Here is an 18,370-nt window from a genome sequence, read left to right as displayed (position 1 = left end):
CCAGCACAGGCAATGTCCCTGCCCACACAGGCAGCAGGCTCAGCAGCTCCAAGGGTTTGACAAGATGGTGCACTGGCTCAGGCAGTCCGGATTAAACGGATAATGGCACAGAAATGCTTTCACAGGGAAATTAGCCATTGTTTTCTGTCCCAGTTGGGTGCCCAGGCCAGCAGCCCCGTCAAGGTGAGAAGCAGGGGAAGATAGCAGGCAGGTTTTGGGTTCATCTGTCAGCAGCTGCCCCCCTGCCATCCTGCACCCTGAGTGCTGCAATGCCCTTTGTGTTCAATACATTTCACAGAATCGCAGCACAGAATATGCTGAGTTGGAAGGGACCCACAAGGATCATCAGGTCCAAACCTTTAGCCCTGCACAGGCCCATCCCCAAGAGTCACACCCTGTGCCCCAGAGGATCACCCAAATGCTCCTTGAGCCCTGTCAGCCTTGATGCTGTGCCCACTGCCCTGGGGAGCCTCTTCAGTGCCCAACCACCCCCTGGGGGAAGAATCTTTTTCTATTTCATTTGGGGTTGCAGCATCAGGCAGAAAGCTCCAGCAGCTGGAGTCATGACCAGACTGGGACAACGTGTCACCCTGTCCCTGTGCCGGTGAGACAGGGAACAGGGAATCACCAGGCAGTGGGGCCAAGGCAGGGTCTGTCCCCATCTCCTCCTCTGTCAGTCCTCCGCCCCACCACTGCAAGCTCCGCTCCTCACAAAGGCGGCCGAGCCTCCCGGGTGGATGCAGCACAGTTCCTGCTCCTCCTCTCATGTCTGGAGCTGCCCCTGTTATGGTTGTCACCCGTGATTTCATGCTGCCTCTTACATCTTTAGCTTCCCTTGTCAAACACAGCTTCATCGCTGGCTCCCCTGAGCCCTGGGGAGTCCTCTCACGCTGAGCTGGCAGCTTTGGGGGCAGAGGCGCCGCAGCCTTTTGTTCCTGGAGACCTGGATTTCCATCCTCGTGGACAGAGCCATGGCCGGGCACACTCAGGGCCAGGCCCAGCATCCCAGCTTGCCCTCCTCTCCCAGGGAAGCCCTGGCCCGGGTGACAGGAGCCACTCGGGTCTGCTCGGGCTGCCCCGGGCAGTGTGGGAGCGGCTGTCAATCCCACTGTAAGCCCCAGGCAAGCTGCTCAGGACCTGTTCAGCTCATGTAAAATCTGGGATTAGAGACTGGTTCATGTGCCCCTGTTCCCGATTACAGCTGCTCCAGAGACCTAGGCCAGGAGTCACGCTGGCAAAGCTTTGTTGTTCTCTGGTACCCGGCATTGCTCGCCGGTCCCCAGGAATGGTTTGATCCCAGTTTGGGTTTTTTGGTGGTGAGCATCCTGCCAGTGCACACTGATGGCAGCATGATGCCAGGTCTCTGCCCTGACAGAAGAGCCTGGATGTGCCCCATCCCACGTACTGCTCTTGCACTCTGGAGCTGTGCACTTCCAAACCTCTGGGAGCCCAGCGCTGCAGGGGTCAGTGCCAGGAGGTGCTCCTGTGGGACATGCTGTGCTGCCAGAGTGGGCAGGAGCACCCTGAGAGCTGGAGATGGCATCTCTCTGCAGGCCCTGGATGCAGAGGGCACTGGAGATTTGATGAGAATCATAGAATTGTGTAATATCCTGAGCTGGAAAGGACCCACAGGGATCATTGACTCCAAATCCTGGCCAAATCCTCCAACAATCCCACCCTGTGCCTGAGAGCGTTGTCCAAACACTCCTGGAGCTCTGGCAGCCCTGGGGCTGTGACTACTGCCCTGAGGAGCCTGTTCAGTGCTGACCACTTTGAGAACCATCCTTGGCTGGGCTCAGCTGCATGGATGCCATGCCAGCTTTGTGGGGTCTTTGCACCATGTGAGAAGATGACACAGCAAGGACCAAGACAGGAGCAGCAAGGGAACCTTGCGAAAAGACAAGTGAGAGTGTCCTGGGTGGCAGCTGCAAGGCCAAGCAAGGGCTATATTCTGTGCCTGCTGAGCCTGGGAGGTGTTTGGGCAGTGGAGGCAGTGGCACTGCCCCGTGTTTCTGAGCATTCTCCTCTTTCAGCTCAGCAGAGCTACTCCTGCTGACAACAGCCCAAGGATACAGTGCTGGCCCATTGCAGCCCTGAGGTGGTACCCCAGGAGGATGTGCAGGTGGTGACCCCCTGCAGTGCATGCCCATTGTCCCCTGCCGCACAGAGCCGGGGTCAGTGGCTGGCTGAGCCGGTGTGACAGCGCTGCCGAGGCTCCCCGGCGGAGATCCAGCTCCCAGCCAGCCTCCGCTCTGAGAGCCTCCGTGAAATCACTTTGACGTTAGGCACTTCCTAATAAAGCTGTCACAGACACCCCCATTATCTCCTGGCTCAGCCCCCTGCCCTCTGTTTAACCAGATAATCTGCTTTTTAAAAATACCTTTTCCTCTGGCTCAGTGGAAGCTCAGGTCTGTCCCAGTTCCTTGTCACCGAGGCGCACTGAGGAATTATCAGCACGCAGGGCTTTTTTATTTTCCTTTGTCATTGTGTGATACTGAAAAGTCTATTTTGTGGCTAATTATGCTGGCATCTGCATGCCTCCCTCAGCGTGCATCTGAGCCTGTCCCTGCTGCAGTGGAACAGCCTGTGCGGGGAGGCTCCTCTTTCCATTAGACATGGAGAGATCAGACCTGAAATTTGTCCCAGCCCTATGCACAATGCTGATGCTCCAGTCCTTACACATCCTTTTGTCCTCGACCCTGGGAAATTCCCATTTCTCTCCCACAGTCTGGGGGATGAGCGGGTTTTCTCTCCAGCAGCCAGGTCTGCCACCAGACGGTGACTGTGGGATGTGTCAGGATTTGAGAACATTCCTGGGATCAATCTGCAAATGTCATTGTGCCACTGTGGTCATTCCTTCCTTTCCTCCAGCCTGGCCATGTCCCCCACCGTCCCTACCAGGAGCCAGAGCCTGGCTGGCCACAGGAGTGGGGGCAGAGCGAGGGTGTTCCCCCACCACTCCCCATGCCCATGGTCCCAAGGTGGGACCCAAGTGGGGCAGTGCCACTGCAGATGTCACTACAGATGTCACTACAGATGTCACTTCCCCTTATGTTCACCCCAAGGACCATGGTGTGAATCTCTTCCCCTTCTCCTCTGTGCCCAGCCCAGGAACTTGCCCACAGTGTGATTGCAGGCTCAGGCATCGGGGGACAGTTGAGGACAAACAACACAAAGGTTGTTCCCACCTTGTGGAGGATCAGGCCAAGCATTATGCTCACTGATCTCCCACGAAGTGCCAAGACACTCCCAACTGTAAGGTCTGACCTTCAGAAAGGCTCCCTGAGCCCAGCAAGTGTTTGGGCAGGGCAGAGTCTCCCTGGGCTGTCCTCAAGGCTCCCCCTTCCTCTCTGCGTTGGACCCCTGGCAATGACCTTTCCTTACCTGGCCTGGCTCTGCCAGAATGGGGCAAGGTGGGGAGGGCTCACCTGTGCTTTCAGTTTTGAATTTTAGCTGGGAGTAGGGGAGTGGCAGGAGGAGCCACCCTTAGCCCCACCATTCCAGGCTCTGCTGGTGGTGTTGGTCAGGCTTGGTGTGCATGACACCTGGTCATCATCTGGAGACCACATTCAAAACCCCCTTGGCCATGAACTGGCAGATCCCAAAGCCTGGCTGCAGTTGTTAATGCCTTGGTTAGTCGCAGGGGACACTGGTGTAAAGCACTGTACTACGCTCTGAGGGTCATGTGAAAAGTGGCATATCAGCCTTCAAAAGAGGCTGATTTATATTCCAGGACTGAGCTACCATCTCCTGGGAGGATGATGTCTCTAATCCCTCTCACCTTGCTGAGACACAGCACCTGTAACACCCACAGCCCTCGCAGAGCTGGAGGCAGCTCCAGCTATAATTACCCAAGTTCACACCAACATGTCCAGGGTTAAATTGCTGCTTTGGAGAGCTACTGGAGCAGCACTGTGGATTTGTGTCAGATAAGAAGTGTGACATTGTTTTGCAGAATAAAAAAGAGCCTTATCAGGAATGTACCAGCCCAAGTGTTTGTTCAGCTCTTCGAGCAGCTCGCTCTGTGAGTGGCCAGGCTTGGTGGTACCTGGGGGGGGGGACTGGATGATGCTGCATCCCAGTTGGGAGAGGTGCTGCCCTGCAGCAGAGACAGGTCCCAGCACCTCTCTCTTGGGTGTAACAGAGAGGCTGAGCCAGGCAGTATGAGCCTGGCCTGGAAAAGGTGCTGTTAGCATGATGCTGGCAGCTCTCTGGTGGCTGAGACAGGACCACACCACACATGACCCATAGCTGGAAATGCCTCTGCACTGCTGCATTCCCTCTGAAGGCATGGCCAGGGTGCCATGCCCCTGATATGCAGGAGTAAACTGGTGAGGAACCACAGAGAGACATGTGGTGCTTCTTCTTATGGCAGCATGAGACGATGAAAAGACAGAAATTAGAGACCAATGCAACAGCTAAGAGGAGGATCATCTGGAGCTGGAAACAAGACAGTGTGTTTCCAATGCCCCTCAGTCGACACAGGGCCTGGGAACAGCAGCAATGAGCTCTCACCAGGGGATGGTATCGCCACTAAAAGGGAGGAAATGAGTTTTTCCACATGCATTAAGACAAGACACGTCAGCGTGAAGGCAGATGTTCCATGGACCCAGAAATGCACAGAGAACTGCTGCGTGCTGGTGTCTCATCACAGAGGATACGGCAGAGAGTGAAATCATGAAAATGATAATGGGTGGAGAGCGATTTCCACATGAGATGAGAGCAGAAAGGAGCTATTTAGTTTGAGAAGAGATGAATGAGAGAGAACACGGTGAGATGGAGAGAATAATGAATGGGACAGGGGAGACATATCCACCACCCTCCCACAACAAAACAAGAGGTGCCTGGGGAGCTGAAAGGGCCATTCTTGCAAATGGATACGGGAAAGAGCTTTCTACAGGGTTCAGGTGATCTGTCCCTGGGATCCAGAGCAGGAGGAAGCAGAGGAGAATGTACCAATGCATTTCTACTGGTTCTGCCTGCAATGCCTCCGTATCCCTCCACCTTCCTGCCAGCATTGAGCAAGGCAGGACCTCTGATCTGCTCTGTCTGCGTCTCAGAATGGCAGAGATGCCCAGCAGCTCCTAGTGTGGGGCTTTCCTCTGGTTTCACACCAAGCAGGTCGTGGCTGTGGCTTCTCACAGGCTCAAAGGCCACGTGATGGCCACAGGGCTCTGACACATTGCAGACAAGTCAGCCAGGTATGAAATGCAGCAGCTCTAAGATAGTGTTGGGCATCAAATGCCTTCTGAAATGACTCTGTGACCAAGACACAGTGGACATATCCATGGGGATCAGAGTGCCCCCACCCCAGCTGCACATTCCCACCTCCCCACGTGGCACATCAAGGCAGTGAGTACAGGTTGGAGTGAACTCAAAGACAGTCCCCTGCTGAGTCCTGGCCACTCAGTGCTCTGGAAATTGGGAAATACTTCCTGAGATGCTGTTGGGGACTCCAGAGTAAAGGTGGTGGGTGATGAGGAGCTGGCTGTGGGGGAGCTGCATTGCACAGAGGCTCAGAGATGGGTGTGATGTGGAAATTGATATCCAGAGGACCCCTGTAGGATTTAGGAGCAGTCAGAAGGGAGTTACCCACACAGAGTGAACGGGGACTCAAAGCAGCATCAATACCATCTTTTGTATATTCCTTCTGATCCCTTTCCCTCGAGTCAGAAAGCAGTGTGTCTCCCAGGGCATGAGGAGTTGCTCTGTCCAATCCCTGTGGAGACAGGAGCTGCCAGGTCCCTGTGCCCTCTCCCTGCTGCGCTGCTCTGCTGGGCACACAGAGCATACTGGGCATACTGGAAGCCAGTATGAGGCTGGTGGAGGAGCCAGTCCACAGCCCTGTACCCCTGAACCTGCCTGGTGACAGTGACAGCAGGACAGTGATATGGTGCACGTTGCTCCCACAAAGATCCATCAGGATCATTTTGGGGTGGTTTCCCTGGGTCTGCTCGCTTAACAGTCCAAAAGGCTCTGCTGCCACCGGGAGGTGCTTTCCACTGCATTTCCATCCCAATCCGTGTCCCCTGCTGAGGACTGCCTGTGTCCCAGCCTCACCACCCGTTTGGGCCAAATGGAGCAGCTGGGGAAGGAAAAGATCTCAGGGCTGCTCCTCCTCACTGCATTCCCACAGCACCCCCTAAGGTTTTCCGAGACACACTCTGCTGAACAGCACTGCCTGGTGTCGCCTCTGTGAGAAGCATCTTCCCTGCCCCATGGCCTGGTTGGGGTGGGGACAGCAGGGTCACAGGGGCAGGTCCCCCCCAGCAGCCCCCCAGCACCCAGGAGTGATGCTGGCAGAGAACTCGGGGCAAGCCCAGGGGAGGCCTGAATGCTGCTGCCTGCAGAGCTGTGTCCTCCCAGGATGGTGCAGGTGGATCAGAGTTCAGTTTGCTGACAGGTCTGGAAACTGAGCCTCTAAATCAACACCTGGGACCTGTCCAGAATGACACTGTTTGTTTGGTTTTTTTCCCTTTTTTTCTTTTTTTTCTCTTTCTCTCTCTAAGCATTTTCCACAAAACAAAAAGTCAGAAGAAAGTCTTTGGAAGGGTTAAAAAAACACGTAGATACAGTGCTTAGGGACATGGGTTAGTGGTGGACCTGGCAGTGCTGGGTTAATGGTTGGGCTCAGTGATCTCAGGGGACTTTGCAAACCACAGTGACTCTATGATTCTAAGCTGGTTTTGGGGTGAAGTGAATGATTTTTGTACTTCAGCATCACTTAAGGCTCAGGGGCCTCAGGAAAAAGGATACACAGTCAGGGAGCTGGTTGAGTTTTAAAGCCAGTGGACTTTGCAGATGCCTTGCCGAGGAATGAGAGGACACAGCCAGGAAGTTGCACACAGCCAGGAAGCTTCACAAGGGGATCCATTGCATCCTCAGGGATCCACTGCATCCTCAGGGATCCATTGCATCCTCAGGGATCCATTGCATTTGCCAACCACAGCCTGCAGCACATCATCTCCTTACTTGAGGGGATCTGTGCTGGAGCTCCTCACTGGTGAGGTGACCCCCAAGTGCTCTTCTGGATCCACTGACAGGCTGGGGCTTAGCCAGTGTGCAGGACCCTTGCCAGCCCCTCATCTGTATCCACAGGGAAGGCAGGGTGCAGCACATTCCAGGGTCCAGTGCTTTGGTCCCTGTACTTTCCATCTGGGAGTGCCTCCACTTTCCAACACTGACAGGGTAATTGCAATATTGTCATGACATGCAGCAGATCAAAGGCTGTGTGCAGGGGAGGTGGCAATGGTGGTAAGAATGACATGCAGTTTGCATTTAGAAAGCACTTAAGAAGCAATTATCCAGTGCTGGGAGCCCTGGCCAGAGAGTGTGGCTCATGTATTTTAATGTGGATTTCAAAGAGATGAAGGCTGGTGCCCAGCGGGAGGCCTGGCAGTGCAGAGCAGCTGTGTGCAGTTTGCTGCAGGCCAGGCTCCACTGCAGTGGCCTCACGGGAAGCTGTGGGCACAGGGACAGGCAGCTGCCCTCAGCCCTGCCCTCAGCCCTGCCCACGATGCTCCGCTGCATCCAGGCATCCCTCCCCTTCTTCTTCCCCCTGCAGTGCCATCCACAGGACAAGGGAGGAGGAGGAGGAGGAGGGAATCTTGCACTGACCCCCCTCTTTGGGACAGGGAGGTAGGGTTGTCTGTGCAGGGCCAGGAGACTTCAATGATCCTTATGAATCCCTTCCACCTCAGGATATTCTATTCTATTCTATTCTATTCTATTCTATTCTATTCTATTCTATTCTATTCTATATTCTAATTCTAATTCTAATTCTATCCTGTTTCAATTCTGATTCCATCCTATTATATTCTATTCTAATTCTGATTCTGATTCTGATTCTCTGCTATTTTGGATGAGTTGCTGGGCTCTGCTCTGGTTGCAACAGCCAGCTGCATCAAGCTTTCCTACTCTGGCATGGGTGCTCAGGACCTTCCTTGTGCCAGCCACAGCTGATGGGAAGGGTCTGTCTCAGCCTCCCCTGCTTGCAAGTCCCAAAGCAGCTGCAGCTTCGATAAGCTGGGCTTACAAAAAAAGAGGAAGAGTGACTTTTTGCACAGGCAGACTGTGACAGGACAAGGGGGAATGGTTTTGAACTAAATGAGGAAAGATTTAGATCAGGTGTTAGAAGAAATTCTTCCCTGGGAGGGTGGTGAGGCCCTGGCACAGGTTACCCAGAGAAGCTGTGGCTGCCCCATCCCTGGAAGTGTCCAAGGCCAGGATAGTGGAAGGTGTCCCTGCCCATGGCAGGGGAGGTGGTGGAATCTAATCTAACCCTTTCCTCTCTCAGTTTAAACCCGGGTTAACTTTTTCATTGCTGATTGGAGCAGCAAAGAGCACCCCCTACGCTGAGCTGGAGACCTGCCATCCAGGACAAAGGCCTCCCAGCTCTTGGGCTGCCCCAAGGACAGGCAGCCAGCAGTGCCCCAGGGCAAACCCCTCCGTGGGTGGGTGCTGAGCTGGACCTTCAGCATCCGTGTGTGAGGAGGCAAAGGACAGGGAGAGGGCAGGCAGGTGCAGGTGGCATCGCACCAGGGATAGGTCTGGGAGTAACCCCGGTGCCCGGGCACCCCGTGCAGGCACCTCACCCCCTCGGCAGGGCCGAATGGAACTTGTATCTCACTGAGTGCAGGAGCGTCCCGACGCGGCTGTCGGCATCAGCCCCCGCCCGTGCTGAGCTGATGTGCTGCTGACAGCGCTGGGCGGCTGTTCCGAGCCCTGGGGCCGGCCAGGGCAGGCTCGCAGCCCCGGCACTGGCTCCGGGAGCTCTGCCCCCGCATCCACAGCAGCGCTGTCCGTCAGCCCTCCCCCGGGGGGCTCGCTGCTCTTGACAGGGCTGGCCGGGGAAGGGCTGACAGTCCGTTTCAGGGGAAGGGGCCATGGGGGGCCACGGCATCTCGCTGCAGCGCTTCAAACACTTGTCCAACCCCCCCCAGCGTGCTGAGTCCATGGGGATGCTCTGAGCTGAGCTCAGCACCCCCAGCACAGCCTGGCAGACCCCTCAGCGAGGCCAGTCTGCAGCCCACCCGGTGTGCTGCTTTCCCCTCCCGACATTACCTCTGCCCACCAGGGACCTCAGGTGTCTGGCCACGCTTAGCTCTGAGCTGTGAGGGTGCTGCTCTGATTTCCCAGGGCCTTGGAAAATCTGGGGGCATGTCTCCAAAGAACCCCAGCAGCCCCTGTCCTTTCTCCCCTCCACCTGTTGGAGCAGGGAATGCCTCTGTGGGAAAGTCAACAGCTCTGTGCCCAAGTGGGACAGATTGAAGATAATCCCAGAGCTACAGGGACGTTAATTCTGACAAATCACAGTTCTGACTCCAGCCCAAAGCTGATTGCTCTCTGTTGCTGTTCCCATGCACAGTAACCCTGCCCCGGGGTGATAACAGAGCAGCTGCTGGCATCAGCTCTGCTGCAGAGAAGGACACATGGTCAGTGGATCCATCAGGGCCATGCAGAGTCCCTGGCACAGTCCTTAGCTTCACCCACTGATTTCTGAGCCTTTTCCTTGGTGATGTGTATGTCTTATCCAAATGGTTTAGACAGGAGAAGGGTTCCTGCTTAGGTTTAGATTTAGCTTTATATCCTCCAGCATATCCACTGAGGAGATTGTCCCCTGCATGGGAGACCCTGGTGCCAGGCTGGAGCCCAGTCTTTGAGACATCTGCCACTCCTTGATGTAGGTTGTCCTCATCTCCTTTCTTCTGCTGCATGTGAAGTACTCACAGTGTCTTTGGGAGTGTATAAGAAGATTTTCCAATCCTATGGGGCAGGACAAGGGCATTCCATGTAATGTGTGTGTGGAAGAACTTGAGAGGTGGTACTCTGGCTAGGACATCTGCTGCCTGGGCTTTAAGGCAAAGCAAGACTTGGGGTGTAAACCTGTAAGCAAAGGAGAGAACAGGATCCAGGTCTCCATCTGCTGAGCAAAGGCAGTCCTGTCCTCTCTGTCCCTTTCCCTCCTGTTCTGAGCACTTTGTTCAGTCATTTTATTTAATAACTTCTGAGGCAACAGCATTTTCTTCTGGGTAGAAAAATATGGTTCTGGAAGTCATCAACTTTGTTCATATTATGGATGGTCTGATGTACAAGACTGAGCTTCCCAGACAAGCAGGGAGACACAATTTTTACTTGGCTGGTTACAGCCTGGTACACTTCAGTCTGATGTGCCTCAGCTCTGTAGGCAACATCTTTAATGGGATTTTGGCACCACAAAACCAGCCTGGTTGGAGCAACCCACCTTCCTAATCCAAGGCACCTGGTATAAGGCCAAGACAAGCTGGAGTCTTCTGGAGCTTGGGAAAAGCTGAGAAGCCAAAATTTCTACTCTCTCTTAAGGCTGGGGCACACCTCAAGTAAGATCCCAACTCCAGAGTGATCTTCTGAGTTTGGTCTCCTCACCTGACCTCTCAGGGACCTCCTAGGGACAAAATCTGTCTCTCCAAGCCCTGCAGAAGGGTGATCTGCTGCACAAGGCTCTGTATTCAGGGCTCACAAGCACTGCCCAAGGGGTACCCAGCCATGCACCTGGGAGGAACATCCACCAAAGGCTGGAGTTCAGTCTGGAGAGGTAAAAGTTGAATCCTCTTGGAAAGAGGGACATGTGGCATTTCTGCCCCACACCACGTGTGAATTTGCTGGTCACTTGTGCTGCTGTAGACCAGGAGTGTTTCTCCTCTCGATGTGCTCCTCCAGCTGCTGGGGTGCAGCCTGTTCCATGGGAGGATGCTGGAGTTCCTTCGGAGCTGGACTTCTCTGGCATGGGGAGAGAGCTTCAAGCAGCTTTCTCACGGCCACTGAAGTGGTAGGTTGCAGTAAAAAAGGCAGGTGTCAAGGCCTTTTTTTTTGACACTAGCTGGCTCTGAAGCATTTGATTTCTCTGGTAGCTTTCAGCTGACTGAGGCTGAGGATGCTAATTACGACAGTTGTGGCACAGAAACCCGAGGCACATGGGAACACCATGGGAAAAAATGGAACACAAGAAAGACATGGTTTAATCAGAGAGGACTGAAAGAAAGAGAAATCTCAGAAGAGCTGGTGACTGATGTGTGGCTGGAGAGCAGGCAACTTAGAGGGAGGCAGAGGGAGCGAGCAAGGTCTGGTGCCGGGCAGAGCAATTAGAATTTGTCAGGCAGCAGAAGTCACCCTGTCCAGAGCGACACCTTTGAAGGGTGAGCAGCACAGAGCTTTCACAGGCACGGCTGAAAACACCTGACACCAGCAGAGTGACCTGTGGCAGAGATGAGAGCAGATCTGAGAGCAGGGATGAAGCCAGCACAGCACCTGGATGCTGCACGGGCTGTGATAAGCACCAAAGCAAAGGGCCCATGGCTGGGGGAGGCAGTGAGTGCAGGAGCCTGCAAACACAAGCAGATGCACGGGCAGGATAAAGAAGAAAGTGGCCATTCTATTAGCTCAGATGAGTTCTTCAAAACAGGAAAGGAAAGGGCTGCTGCAGAAGGCAAATGGACTCTAAATCTCCAGGTCAAGGCGACTTGCTTTACTTTGAATACAAATATTTGAGAGCAAACCAGAAAATATCTCTACAGAAGGAGCCACCTCTGAAAGTGGTGAAGAGGCTTGTCTCTGTTACGTGTGAACATTACCTGAGTGTGCCACTGACCAGATAAGAACCTATTTCTGCTAACATCAGCGCCTGAGTGCTGTAAGTGGAGGACCAAAAGAGTGAAACGTGTTAGGGAATGTCCTCCTGCACAGACAGATGAGAGGAGCAAGGGGCACAGAGTCTACTGCAAAGCTCTCAGGGGGTAGACTGGGATGAGAGACCCCCAGGGCATGACACGGTCAGAAGTGCAGCTGACAGCAGAGCTGCCTTCAAAGGGAGCCTACTGCCTAAATTAGGGCACCTCGAGACCCCAGGCACTCTGCTCTGAAGGGGAATTACTATCCTATTGAGAAGTCTTTCCAAAGAGAGCTTGGAAAGAAGGTATGGACCTAGGTGTGATGCCCTAGTGGGCTGAACTGCCCAAACAGGAGACAGGGTCTTGCCCTGCAGCCAGAGCAAAGCCTTGGGTGGGCTCTTGCCTGTGCCTGGTGCCCCACGGGACCTCCCACAGCAGAGCAGGGCCTGTGCAGGGGTTGCTGACAGTGGGTGAGGAGCTTTGCTGCAGCATCCTCGGGATGGGGTATTGGAGAGGAGAACAGCCATAGGGAATGTGGAGTGATGAAATCAGCTCTGCTTGGGGCTCTGTTTGCTTTGCCTCATGGAGAGACTGTTTCCAGAGACAGAATGGGAAAATCTGTATATATTTAAAAATTAGAGACAGCTTGCTGTCAGTCAGAGCAAGAGGAAGATGACTGTGGAGTGTCTATGCCTATTCCTGGGCACTTGTCTCAGGCCCTGCAATATCTGGGGTTTGATGACACACCCATCTGAAGACACTCGAGTTCGACTTAGCCCAACTTTCCCAAACCAGGGGAGAAATAAACTTCCCCCATGCTGCAAGTTAGGAAAATCCCACGATGTCTGAAAATGTGGCACAGGGAAAAGTGATGCCGGAATCTGGCAATGTGATCCTTTGCTCCAGACCTGGCTGCTGATCTCACTGTCTTCAGCTGAGCAGGCAGCAGCACAACACAGTTTGGTCAAGCCCTTGAAGATTCTCCAGGGAAAAAACTGGTGTCTAAACCTGGAGCTGTGATATGACCCAGACCTTAGTCCTCTCCCTGTGAAATACACCCCGTGTCCTCCCTGACCCTTTGCCACTTCCCCTGAAACATAGATTGTATTTCAGACAATTTCCAAGTTAATCTGTTAATTATTTCCTGAGACAGTATTAATTGAATACACTCTCTTTACAAAATTTCAATTTGTTTGTTCATCTTCTGCTGACCCTTGAACTGACAAAGGGCTTGTCAGTGACCCCTCACATCCCACAGGGAGTTCAATCTCAGTGAAATAAGGTGGAGGGGTGGATGTTTGGAGAAATTAGGCTGCAATTCTGCAAGGTTACCCAAGGTAACTACGTTATTTATAGCTTTCTGTAATAGCCAGGCCTGGGTGTGTGGCTTCAGTTCTCCCTAAATATTCCAGCATCCAACATGCCACAGAAAGCAATGCTCCTGGGCAGGAGGCAGGCTCCACACTGCACACAGAGAGACCTATGCTGGGTAATAAATAGGCCCAGCTGGTGGCACTGTCCCTGCTACAGATGAACTTTGTCATCAGACAGAGCAAATATTAAACTTGAAGCTGCAGCTGGGGATCCCGGGATCTGCCTAGGAAAACCCTCTCTGGGTTCTGAAGTGGCTGTGGGTGTTCCCATTTGTTTTACTATTGTTCTCCCATCACTCGCCCCGTTTTAAATGCAAATTTTGTTTGGTTATTTTTACAGCATCAAAATTAATTTTGGACAGAGTCTCATTGTCAGCTTTCAAAAGGATTATGCCTGGGTCTGCCCAGCTCTGTAATTAAGTCTCTTTGAGATTTCCACTTCCAGCAGAAAAAATGTGCTGATAGTTTCAGCAGCACCAGAGCATTCTGCTGGCTGTGCAAGGGATGCCTCAGATGGGGCTGGAGGTGTTTTTGGCCCACCTTGTTTCTCCTATGCCCTTTGCCCCAGCAGTTTAGGGCCAAGCTGAGATCTTTAGCTTGGAGTCAGAGGCTGGGGATGCCAGAGGGTGTTAACTCTTGCTGTACTTCCAAGGCAAGCTGCAGGACTCTGGAAGTGCTGTCCTGCTTTCCTTTCCACCTCATGACAGTGTCCAGAGACAGGCTTAACTATTTTGGTCCAGAAACCACAAGAAGAAATAACCATGGATATGCCCTGTTTGATCCTGTGGAGGATCTGTGTCCCACAGCACAACTGACAGGGGGTTTGGGTGCCTTGGACAGCACTTGTTGCTGCTGGAGAAGCCTGATGGTGCAGGCAGGGTGAAGTCGAGCTGGTACCCACCAGGGAGCAAAGCAACTTCTGAGCAACCTGGTCTAGTGGAAGGTGTCCTTGCCCGTGGCAGGGGGTTGGAACAAGATAAGCTTTAAGTTCCCTCCCAACCCAAACCATTCTGGGATTCCATGAAAGCGGTGACCGGCCCTGCGAACAGGGGAGGCAGTGGTGGGTGGCAGGGGATGGGGATGGAGGTGCCACAGCCATCTGGCAGACACAAAGCTGTTCATCTGTCCATGAGGGATAAAGCCCCAGAGACAGGAAAGAACAAACCAGGCACAAGAAAGGAAAGAGCGAGGACAGAGGGGAGTGAAGAAAAAAAAGGTGTGGAATAAATTGGGAGGAAAGAAACACAAGCTGGGTCCAAGACACACACGAGGATTACCCCAGAGCAGGGTGATGCCCATGTGTGAGGGGTAGTGAGCTAGGCTGCAGGCTCAGCTGTCCTGCAGGGACCCTGTGTTTTCCCAAAGTCTGAGCATTTCAAACCAACTGCTTAGCCCACAAAGACTTTCCCTTTGGCAATATCGGAGCTACCGGGCTCTGGAGACTGGGGTTAAACACATGCCGTGCTGTCTGGGCTTGTGACAGCCCCTGCTTTATTAGCTCCAGCTAATTTCTGTTTGTTTGTACCAGCCTTTCCCTAGAGAGCTCTGGGGCTGTCCCTGTGTCCCTTTCTTTTCCAAATGTGTGTATATTTGATGGGGGTCACCTGCCTTCCTCCACAGCTGCTGTCTCTCACAAATGCCATGGGCAGCATTATGTTATTTTTGGGTGCTTTCAAGCCCCAGATCCTGGAGGCCTATCGTTACAGCAGCAGACTCTTTGGCCTCTGTGACCATGCAGGACAGAGCCAAGGTTAGAAACCGGAAGGCAAAGGAGAGATATAAGAGCACTGAGGTATGTTTGTAGCTCTTGTGCCATTCTGGCATCTGATTTATGGGTTTTGTTTTGTGACGTGCCTTTGAACTGGTTGGACTTGACTGTGTTGCACCTCTGCTTCTTCAGCCAGCAAAGCATCACTGCTTGCCCCTGCGTGGTCCCAGCCATGCCGTGGGCTCGTGCTGTGGCACTGAATGCTGTGATGGTTTCCTCCAACATTCCCCGTAGCAATGTCCCCACTCGGCTCCCTGAGGTCATTACTGCTCTGGGTGCAGAGGTGGGTCGAAGGTACTCCCTTCAGCAGGGCACAGGAGCATTTTTTCCCATGCTTGGAGATGCCTGGCCATGACCAGGACTTACTGCCATATACATTTCACCAGCATAGCCCATCCCTCACCATCCCTCAGCTGATGCTTCCAGCTTGGGCCTGGGGCTGTTGTGGTGATTTCACTTGGGCTAAACTTCTGACTGCTCATCCCCATCTCCTCTCAGGACCAGACTACCCTGCCAAGGCATGATCTTACACCTCCTTTTGGGTAGCAGGGACACAGTGGGACTGGGAGATGCTAGTAGAAAAGTCATGGTCCCTGGGAGATTCTTGCTTTGCATCTCTGTACAGCCCTGGTCCTTGACAGCTCCACAGTCACTGTGTGCCCACCTTAGGTAGCAAAGACTTAGTTTCACTTCAGCAATACAGAAAATAGGCAAGAAGGCAAGCGCAACCCCAGCGCTCTTGGATAAAAGGACATTAATGTCGTTAATATCCAGCAATCAGAATTTCTTAGAGAGAGAACAGTGCTGCATTGCCTTCCCTCCTGCTCATCCTCTGCTTGTTTAATGAAAATCAGAGACAGCCTTTAAAGAGCTGCTTAGCATTTCAATACGTTTAATATCCTCACTGATAAGGAAACGATGGATATTACCAAAAGGCCGTTCTTAAACTCTCCCCTTCTGCTCCTGGCTTGTGTTTGTCTCAATTCCAACTCCAAACTGTCTCCTTCAATGAGGAAAAATTATGATAAGATTTTTTTTTTTTTTTAATATAAAGGATATCAATACACAGCATTTCTGATAATGACAAGGAGGACAGGCATGCCAGGCCTCCCCTGCCTTGACCTGAATTGATCGGGTGCTGATTGCTCAGCTAGCCAGTGGCTCCCACAGCCATTTGTAGTGGGTTTTTCTAAGGCTGGGTTTTGGTAGGGGGAGAGGCTACAGGGGTGGCTTCTGTTAGAAGCTGCCAGGAGGTTCCCCTGTCCTGTGGAGCCAATGCCAGCCGGCTCCAGGATGGAATTCCTGCCTCTGGCCAAGGCCAAGCCAAACGGGAGCAATAGTAACACCTCTGGGATAACATACTTAAGAACAGAAGATTGTTGCACAGAAGGAATTCCAGCCAGGGAAGAGCGGAGTGAGAACATTTGAACAACACCACAGACACCAAGGTCAGTGCAGAAGGAGGGGCAGGAGGTGCTCCAGGTGCCGGAGCTGAGGCCCTGCAGCCCGTGGAGCAGAGCAGGGTGGGGCAGCTGTGCCCCTGCAGCCCTTGGGGGAGCATCGGGGTGCAGAGACCCCCCTGCAGCCCATGGGGGAGCATCGGGGTGCAGAGACATCCCTGCAGCTCATGGGGGAGCATCGGGGTGCAGAGACATCCCTGCAGCTCATGGGGGAGCATTGGGGTGCAGAGACCCCCCTGCAGCCCGTGGGGGAGCATCGGGGTGCAGAGACCCCCCTGCAGCCCATGGAGGCTCCCACACTGGAGCAGGTGGATGCAGGAAGGGGGCTGTGACTCCGTGACAGGCCCAGGATGGAGCAGGGTCCTGGCAGGGACCTGCAGCCCATGGAGAGGAAAGCCCAGGCTGGAGCAGGTTTTTCCCAGGCAGGACTCGTGGCCCCTGTGGGGGACCCACACCAGTACAGCTCATCTGTGAAGGACTGACCCCATGGAGGAGTGACCCACGGGACAGCAGGTTGGGAAGAGCTGCTGCCCGAGGGATGGACTCACACCAGAGAGGTCCATCAAGGACTGTCTCCCGAGGGAGGGACCCCACGGGAGCAGGGGAAGGACTCCAACTCCTCTCCCTGAGCAGCGGCAGAAACAACAACTGACCGTGACCCCCATTCCTGTCCCCCTGCACTGCTGGGGGGGAGGAGGGAGAACACAGAAGGAGGGGTGGGGGGAAGGTGTTTTTAAGACTTTTATTTCTCACTCTCCCCACCAGCTGCAAGGGTGGAGTGTCCTCTGGGGCTTCCTGGTGGCTGGGCGCGATTTGGGAGACCATCAGCCCTAACCCCTTTGGTCCAAGGTCCACTGCAAAGACCACCGTGTAGCTGCACCCCTGGCCCCCCAGCACAGCTCAGCCTCTGCCAGCTGCCTTAGGAATGTCTGGCGTCCTCCCTGTCAGCTGTGTCCCCGCCTGAGCCGCTCTGCAAGCCCATCCCATGATACCGCCGATGACAGGATCTCTCCAGCACTGCCTCTGGACGGACAGCTTCCCAGGCAGTCAGGGGAAAAAACCTGGAGGGACCTGAGGCCCTGTGCCGTTCCCAGGTCCTGGTGATGAGTGGTGCAGACGTGTCCCTGCAGGCACAGTCCTCATCCGTTCTGAATGAGGAATTGTTGCCACCACATGCCGTGAGTTGGGCAGGGAGCCCCTCTCACTCCAGCACGTAGGAAGCTGCTGGTGGTGCCATGGGGTGCCCTGGCATGGGGTGCAGCATCTCCAGGGAACACACTGGCATACAGGGTAGAATGGAGGGTATGCAACACTCCTCCCACCCTGACCCCACTGAGCAAGTCTGAGGTGAGTTTTATCCAAGGTATGGCCTGACAGAGAGACAACAGAGAGAGATGCTCATTCTGCCCCATGTGCCTCATCCTGGGGTGAGTTCCTGGGGCAGGGGAGAGCTGCAATCACACATCAATCCCTGGCTATGAGTGCATAGAGGAAGGAGCAAATAGCCCCCTGCCCGTGGCATAGGTGGGAGTCAGCATCTGTGGTTACCACAGGCAGGTATTAGTGATTGTTCAGCATTTAGATGGGGAAGCAGTCGTGGCCGCTGTAGGGGGTCTGTTGACAGATGTTGAGTGTTTAATGCTGAGCAAGGTACTCACCTGGCTTGGCAATTCTGGCAGCTTCAAGCAGGAGGGATGCAGAGGCTGTGGGAAGGATGCTCTGTGCTCCCCAGGAAGCCCAGACCCCCTGTCACAGGGCATCGGTGCCCAGTGCCCGGCCTTTTATCCGCCTGGCACAACTGCTTTGTCCTCCCCAACTGCTTTGGAAAGACCCTCTCTCAGGTGGCCAGTGTGGCTGTAAACAGGGTGTTGTCAGTCCTGGCCCCGCTGTCCCCTGCTCCCACTGCCCCAAGTCAAGGGCAAGCAGACAGTGTCTATCCCAGAACTACGTGGCCTGTAAAGCATCAGGGTGGGGGGTGTCCTGCCTGTCTTCCCCAGCCATGCAAGGGGAGCGCTTACAAGGGATTTTCCTCTCCGCGCACACCGGGACGGAGGGGTAACCCCGTCCCCTTCACACCTGACCCCGGCCGAGCGCAGAGCTCCCTCCTGCAGGGGCTGCGAGTTT

The sequence above is a fragment of the Manacus candei genome, unplaced genomic scaffold (assembly GCF_025592945.1).
Source record: "Manacus candei isolate 608988 ecotype Guabito, Panama unplaced genomic scaffold, ASM2559294v1 h1tg000022l, whole genome shotgun sequence".
In the NCBI taxonomy this organism is placed as follows: domain Eukaryota; kingdom Metazoa; phylum Chordata; class Aves; order Passeriformes; family Pipridae; genus Manacus; species Manacus candei.
This window is presented reverse-complemented; position numbering follows the sequence as displayed.